This window comes from Rhincodon typus, chromosome 7 (genome assembly GCF_021869965.1).
Source record: "Rhincodon typus isolate 14 chromosome 7, sRhiTyp1.1, whole genome shotgun sequence".
NCBI classification, from domain to species: Eukaryota; Metazoa; Chordata; class Chondrichthyes; order Orectolobiformes; family Rhincodontidae; genus Rhincodon; species Rhincodon typus.
Genome location: NC_063338.1, coordinates 26984085 through 27004230, shown reverse-complemented (window position 1 = coordinate 27004230; position 20146 = coordinate 26984085). Strand labels below are relative to the sequence as shown.

The following is a 20146-nucleotide window of genomic DNA, read 5'->3' as shown; positions in this document are numbered from 1 at the left end:
CATCAGCAAAGCGTAACCAGATCGCAGCAGCAACTCGAAATTGCTGCTTGCTTTGGCCTGTCCTGACTACCCCATTCGCATATCAATCGCCCCTCATCACCTCGAAAATAAAATAAAAGTCGAGCCAACCGGGGTGTTGATGAGAAAGAGAGAGGGGGCGGGGGTGGGGTGGGAACACACATACACACACACACACACACACACAAAAGAAGCAGAAAGAGCAAACATTTACCTCTCGGAAAAGGACGAGCCAGCTGGAACAAACGCAGGACCGAGGGGGAGAGAGAGAGAGAGAGAAACAGAGAAAACTTGCAAGCAAGCGAGGATCCTCCAAAAATGAGTGTCAGCGAGTCCCGGAGAGTTGTGTGAAGTGGCCCGGCCTCAGCCCCTGAACAAGTCAGTGAGTAAAGCGCTCAGAAAGTACACACCAATAGCCTGATAATATCTATCTCCGGAATGATAAATCTGTTTGCCTTTAATCCGGTCTCGGTCGATATTCATGCATTCTAATTGGTTTTATTTATAGATCTGCCGCTTAATGCCATCGGATTGCATCTGCCGGCACATTGACTGGATATTGAGTAGTTTCCAATGAAGCTCACTGTGATTTGCATTCTCTCTTCATCCCCCACTCCACCTCTCCCCCCACCCCGCAAGCTCTTCCTTTATATAAAGCCGGTGGTGCAAGCCGGAGTGTTTATCTCCTGTACAGTATCATGTATTAACCGTTTAAATGCATCAATTATGATGGCTGTCTTCATACGGCCGACGATTAATTACAGACTTTTTTTTTGGTGTGTGAAGTGGCGGAAGTTTGACGATCCAGAAAAGAAAAGTGGTTGAAACTGACATGTCCCCATATCGTGATAGAAAAGTGGGATTTCTGTCCATTTCTCCCCACCCCCACAACCCCCGAAACCGGGACAGATTTGGTTCACCACTTTATCCGCCCCCCACCCCCGCCCCCATTCCCCAAACAAGCATCAGCTTCCCTTGTTTTAACTGGGCTGTGTTGTTCAGCTAAAGTGAAACTCGCTCTGCGTTTGCCACTTTCAGAAGGGCAGACATTAGGAAAGTGAGATCTGTCTCAGTTGTCTGTTCCCCCCCCCCCCCCCCCCACCATTGCAAAAAGGAACAATAACTTAGACTAAAATCTATTCCAACTCACAGAGACACAAATGTGCAGATAATTTGATTCCTCGCCTAAGGCCCGTCGCAAATGAAGACCCAGTTCACTGAATGTTTGTGAAATCGCTAAAATACTTCCTTTCAAATTATCCGACACTTATCTTTTGACAGTCGATAATACTTGAGAATCCAGGCGACTGAATTGCATCGGAGTGGACTGTACGTTTGTTTTTTTTTAAGAAAAGAAGCATAACATGAATATTTTGTGATAGACTTGAGGTATCAGTTTTGAAAATAGATCTTTCATTGGAGAGAGACAAAGATGACAATTGTAAGGAAAGCTACACTTCTTTATCTTTTCGGAGTTGGAATGGGTCCCTCCGAGTAACAGTTTGTCCACTATCAGACCTTGGGACGGGCCAAAATCTACCAAGAGATTGAAATACACCCGCCGCCTCGTGTTATTTGTCGTACATACCGCGCGATTTATCTCTTTTAAAACAAAGAAACGTTTTATTGTAAATCACACTGCTGCAAGTTACGAGATGCTGGAATTTTCTGCACGTATGCGCACTAAAGAATTTTTGAAAGAGTATCAGGAAAGGTTTACAAACAATTGTTTAACCTTGTCCCGGAGCAATCCGTGAAGGCACTGGCCAGTCTGATTCAGGCGGTTGCTGGAGATGAGATCTCGCTGAGGAGAAGTGATGTTGCAGCCTTTTGAGGGCAAGTCTAATTAGCAGAGAAAACATGCTGGCAAAACACAAACCCGTGAAGTGTCTTAGGGGCAAGGCCTGTGCAGCAAATCCTAACGTCCCCACCTCGTTAGATTTAGGCAGGTTCAGATGTACTATGCAGTTCTTACTGTCTCTTTGTAAATTGAAGGCCTGTTTGGTCGAGTTCGGGAATAGAAAGGTGCTTGGAATGACTGAGGGATGAGAGAGTGGTGACCAACTTGTAACCAGGCCCCTGAAATGTAGGAAATCGTTTTTAAATAGGTGCTCTTTTGGCAGAGCGGTAGGCCCAGGAAATCTCTCTCGTTTTGTTTTGATGTTGCAATCAGTGTTTAGAATCTGTTGTCTATTTCGTTTTCACACACACCCCTCCCTAATAAGACGAGGTTTATTCAACGTTAAATCTCTGTCACCTAGCATTTATCGTTGGCATTACAACAACAAAAAAAAGGGCTTGAAAAATTAATCTGGATGTGGTTTTGTGAAGTTCAGATCTTGCTAAATTGTCTCTCTCCGTCCCGCGACACTTAATATCAAACTGGTAAAGGAGGAAAAAAAGACCGGGACGTCACCCCTAGGTCACTGGAAGCCTTTTGGTTCGGTTTGTTTGTAGGGAACTTGCTGTTCCGAATGGAGCTGTCGTTATCCAGTGAGAAGTGACTTTTAGTACAAACAAGCCGGGCCGTGAAATTGGCTATAAATGCACTCTCTTATAGTGGATGTTTGTCCTCAATTTGCAAAGGCCTGATGTGTGTATTAACTGTCCGGAATAGTGTCTACATAAAGTGGGGTGGTGAACGGGGGAAGAGGGGGTGGGGGGTAATACTCAACTTGCGTTAAGTGAGAGGTAAACGGGCGGTCAGTCTGCTGTGAAAACATTGCTTACCTTGGAGGTATAGAATATTAGACGCTGCATAGTATATATGAACCTGCCTAAATCTACTCAGCTTCGTAGTATTTATTTATAAGTGTATATATAATTCACGTGGATAAATATCTACATTTCGGTAAGAATGTATATTATACAGTATGTTTAAATCTACCGTGAACACTAGTCACTTTAGTAACTTGTCGAGTCTTCACTGCTGTATCTGACAAAGTTGCACACATTTATTCCGTGTTTAAGAATCTCTTCTACAGCCTCTGTTGTTACTTTTAACATTCGGTGTATAATTTAGTTACTGGATTTTTTTTACCATTAAAAAGAAATACAAAGAAAAGAGATGACAATTCTCAACATGTTCTTGGGATTGTTTGAAATAAGTACCTTAAGGACAGTCTGGCGTTTACCGTCAACTCCAGCGGGTCATTTAATCCATCTGGAAAGCTCTCAGATCAACAGGTTCCGTTGAATTTTGTTAATACTGTATCGAATAATACGCTTAATTAAATCGGCGGTCATGCACAGAACTTAAAGCTGCAGAAATGGCCTATAAAATTATTTATTAACTTTTGCATTAGAATGTGTTAAGCTCACGCTGTGACCAGTTGACTTAATGCCAATTTCGGAATGCACCGAGGCACACTCGACCCAACTCAATACCTAAAGCCTTCAGCTCACGAAGCTAATAAATCCGTTTTCTTTAAAATTTCTGGCGTGACTCTAAGTGCCTCCAGAACTGAGTTTACGGTTATTTTGAGGGATGGGAGCATCTTTTAGTCGCGGCCTCTGGTGATTTGTTGCCAGTGTCTTCCTTAAAGTTGGTGATACGGTGCGCAGCTTATCTTAAAGAACTGGATGGGAAGCTTCACTTCGCTCCCACCCCCACCCGCACCCTTGCCCATCATCTCAGCCGGTGGCCTTGGCTCTGTCTGCTGGACCTGTCATAACAAACTCGGGCACAAGCCACAAAACGTGCAAAGACACGATCAAACTATCAGAGCGATCGGGACCCCGCACGCTTCAATTCCACCACAGCTTGTTTGGCCTACACTTTGGAGAATGCGGATCATAATTCAATGTACTCCACTCCCTCCACCCTCCACCTCCCCCCCCACCACCACTTCCACACACCTCCCCCGCCCCTCGCACATTTGAACTTTAATTTGGTTGCTTCAAAATATCCACTAAATTAGTGTAAACGTGTCTTTTTTAACGCCACCTTTATCACCTTTTAGTTTAACCGGTTTCTGCGATATGGGCAAAGGCAAAATCGCTTGCCTAAGTCCATTTCGAGAACACTGCCTGGAACTAATAATGTGGAAAAATGGTTTTAATAGTGTATTGGATTGCCCAGTACGCGTCAATATTGTTATTTTGAAGAATTTACGAAATCATTCTGCCTCCTGGGTGTTCTATCGTTGAAGCTCAATGAGAATTAACTACTGAACTGTTAAAAAGCCCGACTAAAATCAGCACATTCGGTAGAAGTCTGTGTAGAAGCGCAGTATTCAGGTCTGAGTCCCTTTGAGCCCCCTGCCCAGTTTGAGCTTCCTTTTGCTGACAGTCCCAAGATGTTGCAGTCGTTATCGCTGAGTGTTGCTCACTGCGCCATCCAGTGGACCATGCCGTAAATACATCACCTTTAATAATGATGTCAGAAACACTTCAAATAAAGCAAAAATCATACCAAAAGGAAACCATTGTGTTGTTTTAAATCATTCCACTCAACCTAACCAACGTGTTTCAGTCTAAATAGCCGTGTATAAAATGTAGCGCGCAGCTTTCCCGGGCGTGGGAGAGCTGTCAACAAGCATGGCTAAGGTTGTAAAATATGATCTTTCTTTAAGGAAGGCCAGTTAAGGTAGTTCCAAATCATTGCTTGTACAAATTATTACACTTCAGGGCATGTTCTGTAAAACCACAGAATATCCTTAAAATGTTATATGGAACTTTGAAAAAAAAAGGGATTTCCACTTACGACAAAGTTAAAATGCGACCTTCATTGACTCAAGGTTTCATTTTTTTGTAAAACTCAATAGTCACATAGTGAATGACAAAGCAGTAGTCTATTAACCCAATGCATTTGTATGTTATATACACAATAATGCAAATGCTTTTTTTTAATAACACGTTCCTTTGAAGCCATTCAAATGATTTTCAGATGTTTTTCGCACCAAGTTGATTCTCTGGTTACAACAAATTATTCACAATGCGAATGGATCCTTTTCGTTCGCAATCGACGAGTTTCCAACAGCTCTGCCTTCGGGACGGTAAAGACTGGCCTGAATCCATGGCAGAGACCGAGGGAGTTCTATGCAGTTTGGAAAGTCGGGGTAGTGCGGTGTGCACAGATTAGCCAGCGTCCCTCTAAATCACCATCAAACCACAACAAAACCCGTCAGACTATAATTGAGGCCTAAAGCCGCACACTCTTAGAGGAAGCGACACATCCGCCGAATGTCAAAACAAAACACAAATATTTGACCATGCTTAGGAAAAAGCGCTCATCGGAATCACCTTTTTCTCGTTTATACGCAGACACATGGGACAATCGTACTCTTTAACCGACGACATTCTGCTCTGTATATGTCCTTCTAGCATTTGGCAGTTTCAGTATTTCTATATCGATTAATCTTTCTACTTAATATCTGTTTATGTCTGTCTACCAATCCAATTATATATACCGTATTTAAGCACGTTACTCCATGAAATTCAATTCCATTTCCCCATTAAGTATCCATTTACTGACACCCCATCCCGTTCAATTGCGCGTTTTATAAACGAAGGATTTCCGGACCATTGTACAAAGTCTGAGCCTCAAATTGATTCTTTTTGTTTCTGTTTGGAATTTTAATTTTTTTTTGTAATCAAGCCCGTGAAGGCATCGATATGCCTGGAATTTATCTTTATTCCCCATATCTTTTTGACAAGCGAATGTGCACAGAACATCATTGGAGTCAGTGTATGTTTCTGACAGAATGAAGCATCTCTTCGACAAATAGCGTTACTTTCAAACAACGTTTAGTGTTTTCGGTGAAGATGCGTCCTCGTGGCGAAACCTGTGAGGGCAGGAGATGTTTAAACTATTAATACGATCCTGCAAAGCTGTGTTGTCACACACACACACAAAAAAGCAAAGAGGTCACTTTTGCCTAACGGGGTTTAGCCGGTGAGCGATTATCGTTTTTAGTAACTTTCATGAATCACACGGTACTCACGAAATGACTGAGGTTATTTATATCAACGACCAATTACACCGAATTTAAACTTAATGATATGCCATAAAAATATTACCGACCTGCTACTTATTTTTATAAATACTGACTGGGACACTTCAATGGGCTTATTTATGTTCAGAGAGGAGAGTTAGGATTCAGTAATACTCTCAAACATTACCGCGTTACCGCCTGCACAGGGAAATATCGATGCAACCTTTTCTATATTCACCAAGACATTAGTCTAACGACTAGCATGAAAAGGCTCCCATTATAAATCTGTTGATTCAGAAACGAAAACTTCTTTGACGACTCCTTCACCTTCCCACTTGTGGAACAGTGAACGAAACAAAATCAGAAAGATGTCATTGCCCGGGACTCGGTAGAAATGGCCCTGAAACGATATAACAGGCATTGTACATGTTAATTCTCCGTGAGTAACGGAGTGGACACAAAAAAAAAACTCTTGGTACATTAGAAACAGAATGTTCGATTGGAAAAAAAACCCAGTAAATTCGCTTTTGTGGATCCAACAACGCAACTATGTCACCGCGCATTAAATGAGCAGGATCAAATAAATACTACAAATTGAGAGAAAATACAAATTACAACAAAAAAGAAACAACTGACTGAGGAAGCTATCCAGTTTGTGTTGTGTCGGAAACCCGACCAGGGGAAACGATCCATCCCGTTTATCGGCAACAACCGGTTCAAAATGTGTCTCAGAGCGGATGCTCTTAAATATATTTCAAGTCTTTAAAATACAAGCTGTAACCTGGTTACAGAACAGAAGAGCTAAACTCCCGGCGTGAATGTTATTCTATTGGTCATACCGTTTCGATAGAACATTTCGGTATATTTTTTTTTGGAAAGCAATATTTTAAATCGGTTAAGGTTTCAGAAAGCATTTGCTTTTAAAAAAGCATGATCTCATATTAAGTCGTGCCTCAATGAACAGCCGCGCTGGAACTAGAGAGAAAACGCGACTGGAAAAGGCGCCTTGGGAAGAGTTCATACAGACTTTAACCATTTCAATCCGATTGCTATAACACAGGAATCCTCCATTTTTCACAGTAATAGAGCGTCAACTCCATCCCACCCCCCAACCAAAGTAAGCCCCTTTGTAACTTGTCTCTGCCCGTTAGGGTGAATATTCCCCAGGAAACTGCTGATAAACTGTATACAGCACAGACAACTCTTTTTGCAAATGCATTCAAAAGACATTAAAAGTAACAGCATTACATTTTCCTAACCAACTGTCCTGCAGTCTAAACTAGACCAAATGACTTTGATTAAACAAATATACCCGATCTACAGTGAAGGTGGGCGTGTGGACTATAGAATTAGGGCCAGCGACTTACAAAGGACTGGCATTTATTCACATCTTTATTACATTGCTGGCGGCCCTGAATTCTCCAACTTCACATTGTTCTGCCCCACAACCCCGTCAACTGTTACTCAATGACATGTTCCTACAATTTGGAAATGGCTAAAATTCACGAGTTAGCATATGAAAGTAAGATCAATCGAGGTTTAATTCAGTGCCTGGATCAGTCCTGACAGAAACTAGTGTTTAATGGTGAATTTTCTGGGTCCAGTCGCTGGGCAAACTGATGTTTAATCGGTTTCTCCGCACATGGAAACTCGTGCCCTACATTTGGAGGCGCAGACCATTCCAGCCTGCTCCTCATGAACTGGCCGGCTGCTTGCTTTGTTGCTCAGGCTGACTTCTCGCTGCCGGTAGAATCGAAAGAGAATTTCTAATCCGGGCCTTAGATTCTAAGGCGAACGCCCCAGGCAAGTTTTGCACTGTTTCTATCTTGTGATCTTCACCGGCCAATTTGAAATCATAGGTAGCATCAAAATAAAGTTTGCAAAGTAAACAGCAAGTATTTTCTTTACAGTTAAGTTTCCAAGAAAATACGAAAGTTTATTGTTTAGCCGTTCGGATATGAATTGTTTACTTCTTTTTCTAAAAGAATTGATAAAGGTTAATCCATAACTGATTCAATGTATGTGTTTTTTTTTAAAGATATAATTCCTGCCTTGGTCAGCGGCGATTGAAATACCTTACATTAATGCATTTTGCAACAATTTGTAAGCGAGCTCAGCTCGGCCCCTGACCCTTGGTCAGTGACCGGGTTTTGTAATTTTGACTCTGCTGCGGGGTTAAGATGACCGTGTGCTTTCAACACTCATTAAATCCCGACTTGTTTTTATTTTAACAACCTCACAGTGGCACGCTGTATTTACCACGACCCAGGCGAGTTGTACCTGCCCCAGCGTAACACACGACCGGGCCCCATCGATACAGGCGGTAGGCCTGAAATCTTTTATCGCTGTACAGATGCCCACTCGGCTGCAACTTGTAACAGGTTTAGTATCTCAGAGGCAGGACTCGAGGCTGAAAGATTACATTCTGTTCGTTTTTAGTAATCTCCAGGCATTCGCCTTGTGCTTACCCAAACTGAGACGGTGTCTTGAAATACCATTGAAATACCAATGCCAACACGTTTTGTTCTAAGCTTGTTTCTGCTATTAAATGAGAAACCATGGTATTGCCATGAAGTCCAAAGCTGGAATCAGACAATATGGCAACAGGAGCTCATCTCTCGGGTTGCCGCAGCCTGCGTCCTGTTGTTTTAAAAGTGTTAACCAGTTAGTCTCGTACCTTCCAACTCTGCAAATTTACACCTTCAAGTATCTTTTATTTTGTAAACTCAATACCTTAGCAAGAGCGTTATCTCGGGTAGAGAGCTAAACATCGGGTTACAAAAGACATCAATGGAATCAGCGTCAAGGATAAACGAATAAGTTTCATAAAGAGTTTTCAATACGGGGTGAGACATCCTTCTCCCAGGTCAGTTTCGGCACGAGTAAAATAGCCTCATCGGTTTTTCTCATTTTGTTCCAAATCAAAGCCCTCATGATTTTTATTGTTTTAGACAAAGTCTGCTTTCTTCATCCAGATCTAAACGAGCCCCAAACGGCACCGCTGCATTCATTAGAATTATTATTAATTGTTAATTAATCCCTAATTAATTGCTGGCGATGATCTTTTATTTGGCAGGGGAAAGGAAAACGTTGCCCCGATGTGATTCTGTTTCGGCCATTAACTTTTTTTTTGCTGGGAAGCAAGACTTTTATTACGAATTCGTTTTAAATCGCCTTTCATTCAAACCCAGTTAAAAACAGAGGGAGGGGGTGTCTACTTTTTATGGTATAATCTCACAGAGAGAAGTGTGAACGAGCTCAATTAGAGTGAGATTCAGTTCCACAAGTTCAACAAAACAAAACCTTTCTCAGTGGATTCTTCACATGACCGGGTCATTACTGTTGTACATAAAGAGCTACACCTTTTTTTGTTAATATTGACCACGCGCTTTCTATCTACCTCGGGGAGAAGTTTCGTCGAAGGAATACTGTGCCGAAGAGTAAATTAGAAAGAAATAAAAGGGGAATGATTTAAAATCATTAACAAAAGCATTAGAGGAGAAGGCGAGGAAACCTGAGAAAACAGATTGTCTATAGCACGGAATAATTCAACCAGAACGAATGGAGACGGAACCCATTCTTTAAAGGTCAGGAGAGTACATATTGCTGGGAAGAGGAAGACTTACAGGAGTAAGTCCTGGCGGAGGTATCTTGATGCATCAAACGGCCTCCTTTAGTACTGCGAAATTCTGTCTCTAATCTTTCTTTGTCGAGATGTGATTAGCGTTCTAGCCTGATATCGATAATGAGGACAATCTGAAAAGCCAATTTCTTAAAGTGCCAAATAAGATTAGTCGTTTGAAAGCAAAATATGGCGGAATTATGACTGAAACGTTTTTTCCTTGCAAACCCGCGCTGGCTACTGGCCAGTTCTTGGGATTGGCGATCGGGCCTGGCCGGCTCTTGCTACAAGTTGTTTGTTGCTTTCAGTTTATAGCGGCCGAGAAGGGGCTCCTACAACTCTTGTCATCCGACTCTTAGCTTTGGTCTGTTTTAAATCAAACAGGGCACTCATCACTCGCTGCTGACATGCACGCATTTGTTGACAATCCATTGATATTCATTGTGGCATATAACCTGGTCTATCTGAAATCGTTATTGCACAGGCTTGCAGACACCTTGCAAAAAAAAAACTCGGGGGCAGCCTCAATCCGCAGTGAAACCTGTTCCAATCACAGATGATAACAAGGTGTAAGAGCTGGAAGAACACAGCAGGCCAAGCAGCATCAGAGGAGAATCACAGATGAACGGTTGCTATAACGGTTGCTGTTTACTTACAATGACTCAAGGAGTTTCACACTGTTTTCATGCAATTGCATCGTCTTTATGAATAAATCCTAGACGTTACAGCAATCTGGAGATTTGACATCAATCAGTTCAGGCAAAGGCTGAGGTGAAATCTCTGTGGTTTGTCACTCAGATCCCACCTCCCACCCCCAGTGACAGCGAGGGCACCTGTGAATGCTCCAATCTTTTCCAACTCCCTCACTTCCTTCCTGCCCCGAGGAATTGCTCCGCTTCGTCTGCTCAACTCACTTAAACTGAATCAATAAACAAAGTGTGTGTAAAAAAATGTTGAAAGTAAATATCGTCCCACTTACTCTCCAAACACGCAATTAACCCTGAGTTTCCTGCAAGCACTTTGATTTGACCACTTCTCCATTCACTCACTTGGAGCGGATCGTTCCTGTTCCTTGTCTTGGCTTTTTGAACGTGGTGGACAGCGACTTGGCTTTATTTAAAACATGTAAATAAAGGTTCAAACAGCTACCTGAAACGGGAGGACGTCGGGCATGAAGAGAGGTGAAAGGGTGCGCTTTCACATTTAAGGAATGAGCAGAAAACATAAATTCTGACCTCATTCAGATGCATTGCAATGTTCGTATTAAAATCGCCAATAAGCTTCACATAGAGACTCAAGCACGAACGCTCTACACATCGGAGCACTTCTCTCCAAAGCACTGAGCAATGCTTTAATGTTTGCCTCATTCAGACAAGAATGTGAGAAATATAAATTAGAGGGGGCCAGTGGAAATGATCTCCATGCCATTCTAAAGATCGTGGCTTACCCTCTTAAACCTTCTACTGTCCCTCCATTTCTTTGATCTTCAAAAATCTGCCCTTAACGTACTCATGAGCACTGACATCTCTCTGCGCGAATGTATCCCAACCATTCGCGATTGTCTGAGTCAACATTTCTATTCATCTTGCAAGATTGTGAATGGTTGGAAGCCATTTCCCCAGAAAGCTGCCAATGATCAATGGATAAGCAGATAAGGTCTCACAAAACCCTTAAATAATCTTAGCATGTCTTCTTTACAGTTTTCAACCGTTTTCTGTGGTGGAATAACCCTTTTCGTAGTTTCTAAACAGGGCATCCAGCTTCGTCTGAGCACCAATATTTCCCAGGATAAAGATATTACACTTTGCATTTATTTCTACCAAAATTGATTACTTCACTTTTTTTCCATATTATTTTCAATCTGTAACATTCGTGCTCACTCAATTAATCTGCCTATGTCCCTTTGCAGCTTTGTCACATCCTCTTAGTGCTTTCTTTCCTGCCAGGTGTTGCATCATCTGCAAATTTGTGTATATTACACAAAGCTTCCTCATCTAAAACATTGGAGTAAATGTCAATGACTCACAAACAAAACTGCAAGAAAATGCCTCTTCATCTCACGGGCATTCTGAAACAATGAACCCTAGACCTTGACACTGAGCTGTCCAAGCATTGATCCTTGAGGTATCTTACTAATTAAAACCTGTCAACCCAACTGATGGCCCAATTATTCTTAGACTTCATTTTTTGTCTGATAACCAATCGTCAACTCATGGCATTGTATTACCTTCAATCCCCTTAATCTTGTGTCATAAACTGTTGCAAGTCACTTTATTAAATGCTGTTTGAAAATCCTCCATAGCTACCTTGTTATGTACAAACTCAAAAAATAGATTTCCCTTTCATAAATCCATATTAGCCGTGACCAATCACAATATGGTATTTTAAATACTCTAATACCACTTCCTTAATTTTTTTTGATAATTCTAGCATTTGCCTTTTACTAATGTCAGACTATTGGCCCAATATTGTACTGTACCTTTCCTCACTCTTTCCCTTAACAATGGAGTTATGTTTAGTGTCTTTCACTCTATAAATACCATTATAAAAACTAGGAAATTCTGAAAGATCAAAATTAAAGTGCTCATTACCTTGGTTTTCAACTTGAGAACGTAAGCCTTCAGGCTCAGAGTATTTGTTTACATGCTAAGATGCTTTCTGTATTCATATTTGTCAATTGGTAAGTCATTATTTTGGATACTAGGGCTCAATGAAATTACAGATGGAAACAGGGTCTCAGTCCTCATAATTTGTAATGATGAGATCAGTGTTTCAACATCATGAATACAATGGAACTGAAGACCTAATCGTTATCCATAGTGACTTTCTGAATTATGGTGCAAAAATTGTATAGATAAATGAGATTCACTGTGATACTAAATATTTCTGTGAGATTTATTACAAAGGTTTGATGAGATTCAGTTCACACTGAAAGCAGTTGTTCAGGTGGATGCTGTGAGATGAGTTTCTGAACAGCACTCACTCCATGTTGGGTAGTGAGAGAGGTTACATCAAATTAGATGTGAATGAGGAAGAGGACCTCCCCAAACCCTGAGTCTGTCAAGTGCGCATCATTAACGGCCAAGTCCGCTGTCCTGTTACCTATCTTATTCAACTGTAAAACTTCTTGGGCTATGTGCCTCAACGAATGTACGTTGTAAGTAAAGATTATTGAAAAAAGAAATGAGGCACCTCAGAATGAAACGTGTTATGTTTTATTATGGATTGCACTATTTGTAAGTTAAAATTTATTGCCCCTGGGCTGCATAAATTAGGTTGGATGTATTTGCAAATTATGAAGAATGTTACAATTGGACAAGTTGAATATTCTTACAAATCCTGTAATTTTCAAGTTGAAATATTTGTATAATTTTTTTTGCTTGCGAATTTTATGAAACAAATATGTTTTGGAAAATAAATCTTCCTTACAGAAATGTTGTTCCATTAAGAATGTGAGTAAATTCAAAAACTGGAAAAGGTAATTATTTATATCTAGCATTTCAAATCCCTAACATGGTAACTAGTTAAATTCTAAATAATATAATGTTTTGTATCAATAAATACGTTTGGAAAAATATAACATTTTTCATGCTTTTAGTAAAGAAGTTTTTCATACTTTCAAAGTTTATTTTTCGTCATTTCTATTAATGTTATTTTATCATGTAGACTTAGTTCACATTAAAGTTATGGACTTTTGATGCTCATATAAAGAGAAATGCTACATAGATTAAATGACTTGTTTCTTTGTGATAACACTAAGTTTCAAATATGAGTTCGAGAGTTCCTCTAACTGTTCCAATGTTTTAAGAATTGTCTATTGTGCATAAATACATATTCTGATGGAAGAGCGCTATTATAAAAATGAATAAACAAGGCACAATATCAAACCAATTTAAATGTTACACAGTCCAGATCACTTGGGAACTATTAACATGTTGTATAAGAGTTCAACTTTTCTGTATCATACAGAAGCCAAAAACATTTCAGAAATATGGGTACAAACCTATGAATTCTGTGTCTTTCTCTGAGTGGAGAGTTAGTTTGAATATTAACTTAAGGGAAGTGATGGCCTAGTGGTATTATCACTAGATTGTTAATCCAGAGACCCAGGTTCAAATCCCAACTATAGCAGATGGTGGAATTGGAGTTCAATTTTAGGCGGCACACTGGCTCGGTGGTTAGCACTGCTGCCTCACAGCGCCAGGGACCCGGGTTCGATTCCAGACTCGGGCAACTGTCTGTGTGGAGTTTGCACATTCTCCCTGTGACTGCGGGGAGTCCAAAAGATGTGCAGGCTAGGTGGATTGCCCATAGTGTTCAGGGATGTGTGCGTTATAGGGGGATGGGTCTGGGTGGGATGCCCTAAGAGTCGGTGTGGATTTGTTGGGGCGGCACAGTGGCTCAGTGGTTAGCACTGCTGCCTCACAGCACCAGGGACCCAGGTTTGACTCCATCCTCGGGCAACTGTCTGTGTGGAGTTTGCACATTCTCCCTGTGTCTGCGTGGGTTTCCTCCGGGTATTCCGGTTTCCTCCCATAGTCCAAAGATGTGCAGGTTAGGTGGATTGGCCATGCTAAATTGCCCGTAGTGTTCAGGGATGTGTAGCTTAGGTGGGTTATAGCGGGCTGTGTCTGGGTGGGATGCTCCAAGGGTCAGTGTGGACTTGTTGGGCCAAAGGGCCTGTTTCAACACTGTAGGGATTCTATGATTCTATTATCATCCCCATGTAGAACATTCCTGATTACTTTAAACTAAATGATCATTTAAAACATAACTGTCTTACAATGCCCTGCATTCATAACATTCTGTATTGGTATAAAATTTTGCTTGGTACATGTGTGAGTCTTTCTGAAGTGCATTGTAACCTAAGTGCACCAACTCAATGTTGTGTAGTTCTTTATAATGTTAACTAGAAATAATCAATACATGTGTATCCTTACACACATAATGTACATGCAATTAAACATTTTGTGCCATCCCACAAATTTTATCACACCTTGTCATGATAATTTGGTCTCAGTTTTCTGTCAACACTTGAGGCGGTAAATTTCTATGTCAACATTTTACGTTTGATGTTTGTTAATTCAACAGTCAGAATGTAATTGCAGCTCATGTCCATTAAGTGGCTCTGTGGACTGCATGGCTGAAGATTTGTCCCCAAACCCTTCACAATTTTATGTATTGGAGGCAACACAGTATTGGTGATTCAAACATTCTATTTAGATACATAAAGGTATAATGATGATGTGAGTAATCAGATGATGCAATTACTTTCTTAATCACTTTATGACAAAAAAAGTAACCATGCTAAAAAGCTTTGACCCACAGCGGATATAATGAAAATATAATTACAATTGGCGAGCATAATTTTGCACCACCAAATACTGGACTGTCAGAAAGAAACGCACTCATGTGGAGACAGTTCTTACTCAAGTTGTTATATATACTGTGGATCTTTGTTGTATGCTGTAGATTGCAGAACAAAAACAACAGATATCATCAGATTTCCTATTAAAAGGAAAACGTAAATTACAATTAAGTAATAGGGACCTGGAGATGATTTGCATGCATCAGAGGTCTTTGTTAAATCTGCATGCACCTCTAAAAACAACTGGGCAGTAACATTGCATTGACACAGCTATTTGACCTTTACTCAACATAATCAAAGCAAATCAAGTTACTAAACACTGCCAAATAGAAACGCAATCATATTGGGCTCATAAATATTCATTGATGTGAATAATCAGACAATCACTTCCACCATTCCTAAATTAAATCAAACTCCAATTTCAGAAATGATCAGTTCTGGAAAAATGTTACTTCTACAGTGTACAGTTCCATTGGGCTGCAAATCATGGCTTCTGCTTATTTCACAAAAGAATAGAAATTACTTCTGAATGTGCCAAAATATTCAATGCAAATATCAGTCATGCAGCCTTCTCTCAGCAGTAACTTGTGCTTCCAGGTGCAGTGAAAACTTTGCTCAAAATTAAGGTACTTCGATAAAATGTAGAGAGGCATGATGGAAAATGATGCTTTTCACTATGAAATCAGTAATAATGTGTTGGTTTATTTTCCATAAATGTTTATCCAGCAATAGTGAGGAAAGATTTTGGAAATATCCACAAATAATTAAATCTTTCAAGTTTCAACCTTTCAACCTTTCATTGGATAAAATAAACTCTCTAGCCAAAAGTTAAGACATTTATTTCCTGAATCTATTTAATCAATCATTTGTAACTTAGCTCATCTATCTTATTAAATATTGCCTGTGATCAATTGTTGATTTCTTACTGCTCACTGCACTCCTGTACAATTCAAAACTAATCTCCACACTATTTATTTCATATATATAGCAGGGACTTCAATTTTTTAAGCCTACATTGATGCAACTACTTAAAGGTCTCCAATCTTCCAAGGATCAGCAAACTCTGAATGAGCCTATCTTTAAATAAAAATCTAAAGTAATTCCAGATTGTTCAAATGCTGTTCTGTTCCTTCAGGGGAAACAAGTAGCATTTCTAATGTGGAAATATGTCCTGTTGACATGATTAATTAAGCATTTCTTGCCATAGACTCTGTAAATAAAGGAAGATAAATAAGGTGACTTTTATGTCTTAAAAATAAATAACCAGCTGGGGGTATTAGTTGTTGGAGACTGAAACATGAAAACATTAGGCTTAGAGATCTTTTTACTTATTTCACGTATGTGGGCAACAGCAACAAGGCCAGCAGTTGTTGATCATCCTTGACTGTCCTTGAGAAGGTGCCAGTGAGCTGCCTTCTTGAACTGCTGCCACATCTGATGTCAGTTCACCCATGGTGTTGTTAGGGAGTTCCATGAGTTTTAGCCTGTGACAGTGAAAGAATGGCAAAATAGTTCCAACAACAAATGGAATGTGACTTAGATGAGATCTTGCAGCTGGTGGCATCCCATGCATTTTCTGCCCTTGCCAATTAGAAGGTAGAAGTTGCAGATTTGGAAGGTTCTGTCAAAGGAGCCCTGGGTGAGTTGTTCCTATGCAGCCTGTGTGTAGGATGCACAATGCATCAGTGCTAGATGGAACGAATCTTTAAGTTGATGGATTGTGTGCTGATCAAGTTGGCTGCTTTATACCAGATGGTCACAAGTTTCCTGAGTGTTGTTGGAGCTGAGCTGATCCAGCAAATGGAGAGTGTAACATCATAATCCTGAGTTGTGGCTTGCAGTTGATGAACAGGCTTTGGGGAGTCAGGAGCTGAGTTATTTGTTGCAGAATTTCTAGCTTCTGATCTGTTTTTGAACCACAGTATTGATATGGCTAGTCTAGTTCAGTTTCTGGTCAATAGTTACCTCAGGATGTTGGCAATGTAATATTCAACAATGGTAATACCATTGAATATCAAGAGGCGATGGTTAGATTGTTTCTTGTTGGAGGTGGTCATTGCCTGGCATTTGTATTGTGTAAATATTACTTACCACTCATCAGTCCAAGCCTGGATGTTATCCATGCCTTGTTGCACATTGACTCTTCGTTTTCTGCGGAGCTATGAATAATACTAAACATCATGCATTCAGTTAATGTAACACTTCTATTTAAAAAGGGAAGGAAAGAAAGGTAACTTCGTGCCAGTTACTTTAATGTCTGTTATTGGGAAAATGTTAGAGTCTATTACAAAGGATATAGTTTGGAGAGCATTTAGAAATACTTTACATGATCTGAAAATGCCTTCATAAAGGGAAGTCATGCCTGTCAAATTTACCAGAATTCTTTGAGGCAGTAATAAACAAGACCAACAAAGGGGAAGCAGTGGGTGTAATACAGTTGGAGTTTCAGAAGATGTTTTAAAAGGTACATTAGGCTACTTAATAAAATAGGATCCCATAGTTTTGGAGGTAGTATATCGACATGGAGAGAGAATTAGTGAACGAAGAAAAGACAGAAAGTTACAATAAGGTGGTGGTGGGGGTGGGGGTGGGGGGGGGTGCGGTGGAGGGGGTTGGGGGCGGGGGGTGGTGGGGGGGATGGAATTCATTTCAGGATGGCAACCTGAAAATATTGGTGTGCTTCAGGGATAAGTGCTGGGGCCACAATTGTTTACAATATATATTAATAACTTAGATAAGAAAAATGAATGCACGATAGCCAAGTTTGGGGATGGCGCAAAAAAATAGGTGGGAAGGCAAGTGGTGAGGATGACACAAACAGCCTGCAGAGGGCTAGAGATAGGTTAAGTAAGTGAGCAAAATTTGGCAGTAGGAACATAGTTTGGGAAAATCTGACATTACGCAATTAGAGAGGAAGAATAGAGGAGCTGAACCGAGAAAGATTGCAGAAAGCTATGGAACAGAGGGATTTGGGAGTCGTTGTGCATGAATCACTGAGAACTAGCATCCAAGTTCAGTGGTTATTGGGGATGGTAAATGGAATGTTTACTTTCATTTAAAGGAAATGGAACATAAAAGTAGAGAGATAACCGGGTGTAGAGCTGGATGAACACAGCAGGCCAAGCAGCATCAGAGGAGCAGGAAAGCTGATGTTTCGGGTCAGTCAGACCACAGCTGGAATACTGTGAACAGATTTGAACCTCTTATCTAAGGAAAGGTATACTGGCATTGGAAGCAGTCCAGAGGAGATTATCTAGGCTGAAACGGGACTGTGTTATGAAGAGAGGTTGTGTAGATTTTGCCTGCACTCAGAAAAAACACAAATAAACAGACTGAAGAGATTTTGAAAGCCTCAAAAGACACTTTTGAAGTCCAACTAAATGTAACATTTAAATAGTACATGTCCAATATCATGGACTGAGGGAAGAAAATTTAATTGATCAATATGTGACTTTATTAACAGCTCTCGCAGTCCTATGCATTTTCACAACTAAAAGATGATCTAATGAAAGGCAAGATTGTATTATGTATAAGAGAACTGGCAGTGAGAGTGCATTTACCAACCAAAGAGAAACTTACTCTCAGGAATGGGATTAACATGTGCGAAAGTGCTGAGGGTGTAAAGCAGCAAATAGAAGATATTTTATGGCAGACCAGACTAGGGCCTTGCAACGTGTAGATAGACACTCCAGCTAAAAGTTCAGAACAATTATAGATGAATTACAGAATTTAATTACAGTGGAGGACATCACACTAAAGAAAAGTCCAGCATGAGGAAAGTATTATTCTCATTGCAAGAAATGGAATCAATTTACACACAAGTGTTTAGCCAGAAGAAAACACAACAAGCAGGTACAGATGTCCACTGCGGAGAGATCAGCTGAAAATTCTGACAAAACACTCTACACCATTCAACAAGTTGGTCCAATTATGCCAATAGCTTCAACATGGTTTATGCCTGTTGGAATGACAACTGCAGAAGGAGAACATCAAATCAACACCAAGTGTCAGACCCTTGTGCATCATGCAAAATCATATCCTTTATAGGCCTGTGCAAAATGACTGAACATTGAATCCAAAAACAAAGCCATTGAAAGTAACGTTGGGCTTATACAATGGCACCATACTCTGCCTAGGGAACAGATTGTTCTGTGGACCCAAGAACAAAAATCCAGATCATACATGTAAGCAAAAGCTATTCATTTCAGTTGGAGCTAGTCTGAAACTTGGACTGGTAACCCTCAAAATGCCAAAAGAGATTTGCAACATGTCGCAGCACATTAAACTATTCACCACGGAACACATCCCAGAGGAGTACAGCACCCCAATAATATGTCAACAATAGATACTGGAGCAACAATAAATGGTATAGAAATGATACAGTGTGGACCTGGAGGAACACAGCAGGTCAAGCAGCATCACAGGAGCAGGTAAGCTGGCGTTTCGGATCGGGACCCATCTACAGAAATGGTCCAAAACGTCAGCTTTCCTGCTTCTCTGATGCTGCCTGGCCTGCTGTGTTCCTCCAGCTCCACACTGTGTTATCTCTGACTCCAGCATTGGCAGTTCTTACAATCTCTGTATAGAAATGATATATCCTTTGGGAAGAAACATCATTCAGATGAACTGCCAACAACAACATTCATGCATACTATTAAGGGACCAACATGATTTAAAGACTACATGTACAAACACTCATCAGAGTAACAAACTGCTAATGCTTGAGAATAGTTGTGTTTGTAGTGAGTAACTTCAGTAACTGTTAATGCATAATAAATGTTAATGCATGCATTTTGTTTTGTATTGAAAGGAGGATGTTTAGGATAGAAAGACAAAACTGTAGTATTGTGCCTCCTGGTTTGCAATAATTATCTGACACCTACCAGGAGGCACTGACAAGGGACAGTCATCTTGAAACCAATCAGTTCAGTAAATAACACAGCACAGACAATATGGGACTGGATTGAACTCATAACTGTGACTATCCTCTGCTGCATTCGCCATGGCAATGATTTGACCAATCAAAGTTCACTTTTAATCAATTAGCGCCATGTTTCTCATGCAACATAAACTGCTGTTCCCTTTGAAAATTGGTATTCTTGTATCTATCCTGATGAGTGCAAGACACAAAGCTTTAACAGGAGATAACAAGGTGCAGAGCTGGATGAACACAGCAGGTCAAGCAGCATCAGAGGAGCAGGA

The 20146-nt window shown here is 40.4% G+C and overlaps 1 protein-coding gene and 1 long non-coding RNA gene across 3 annotated transcripts in view; both read right to left on the bottom strand.

Moving 5' to 3' along the window:
* The window catches only part of satb2 (SATB homeobox 2), a 166540-nt gene extending 163319 nt beyond the window's left edge, over positions 1-3221 (bottom strand). The window contains exon 1 of the mRNA XM_048599022.1: positions 3130-3221. The gene's annotated coding sequence lies outside the window, so the exon portion shown is untranslated. The remainder of the gene's footprint in view (positions 1-3129) is intronic.
* Positions 3222-5263: 2042 nt separating this feature from the next.
* Positions 5264-10477, bottom strand: LOC125483583. Of its 2 annotated transcripts, none has more exons than XR_007262536.1 (3): positions 10233-10477; positions 6193-6354; positions 5264-5804 (listed from the first exon to the last, which is right to left on the bottom strand). It is a non-coding gene; the product is annotated as an uncharacterized LOC125483583 (long non-coding RNA). The 2 variants fall into 2 exon arrangements; XR_007262535.1 differs by lacking the exon at positions 10233-10477 and adding an exon at positions 9581-9756.
* Positions 10478-20146: the final 9669 nt, after the last annotated feature.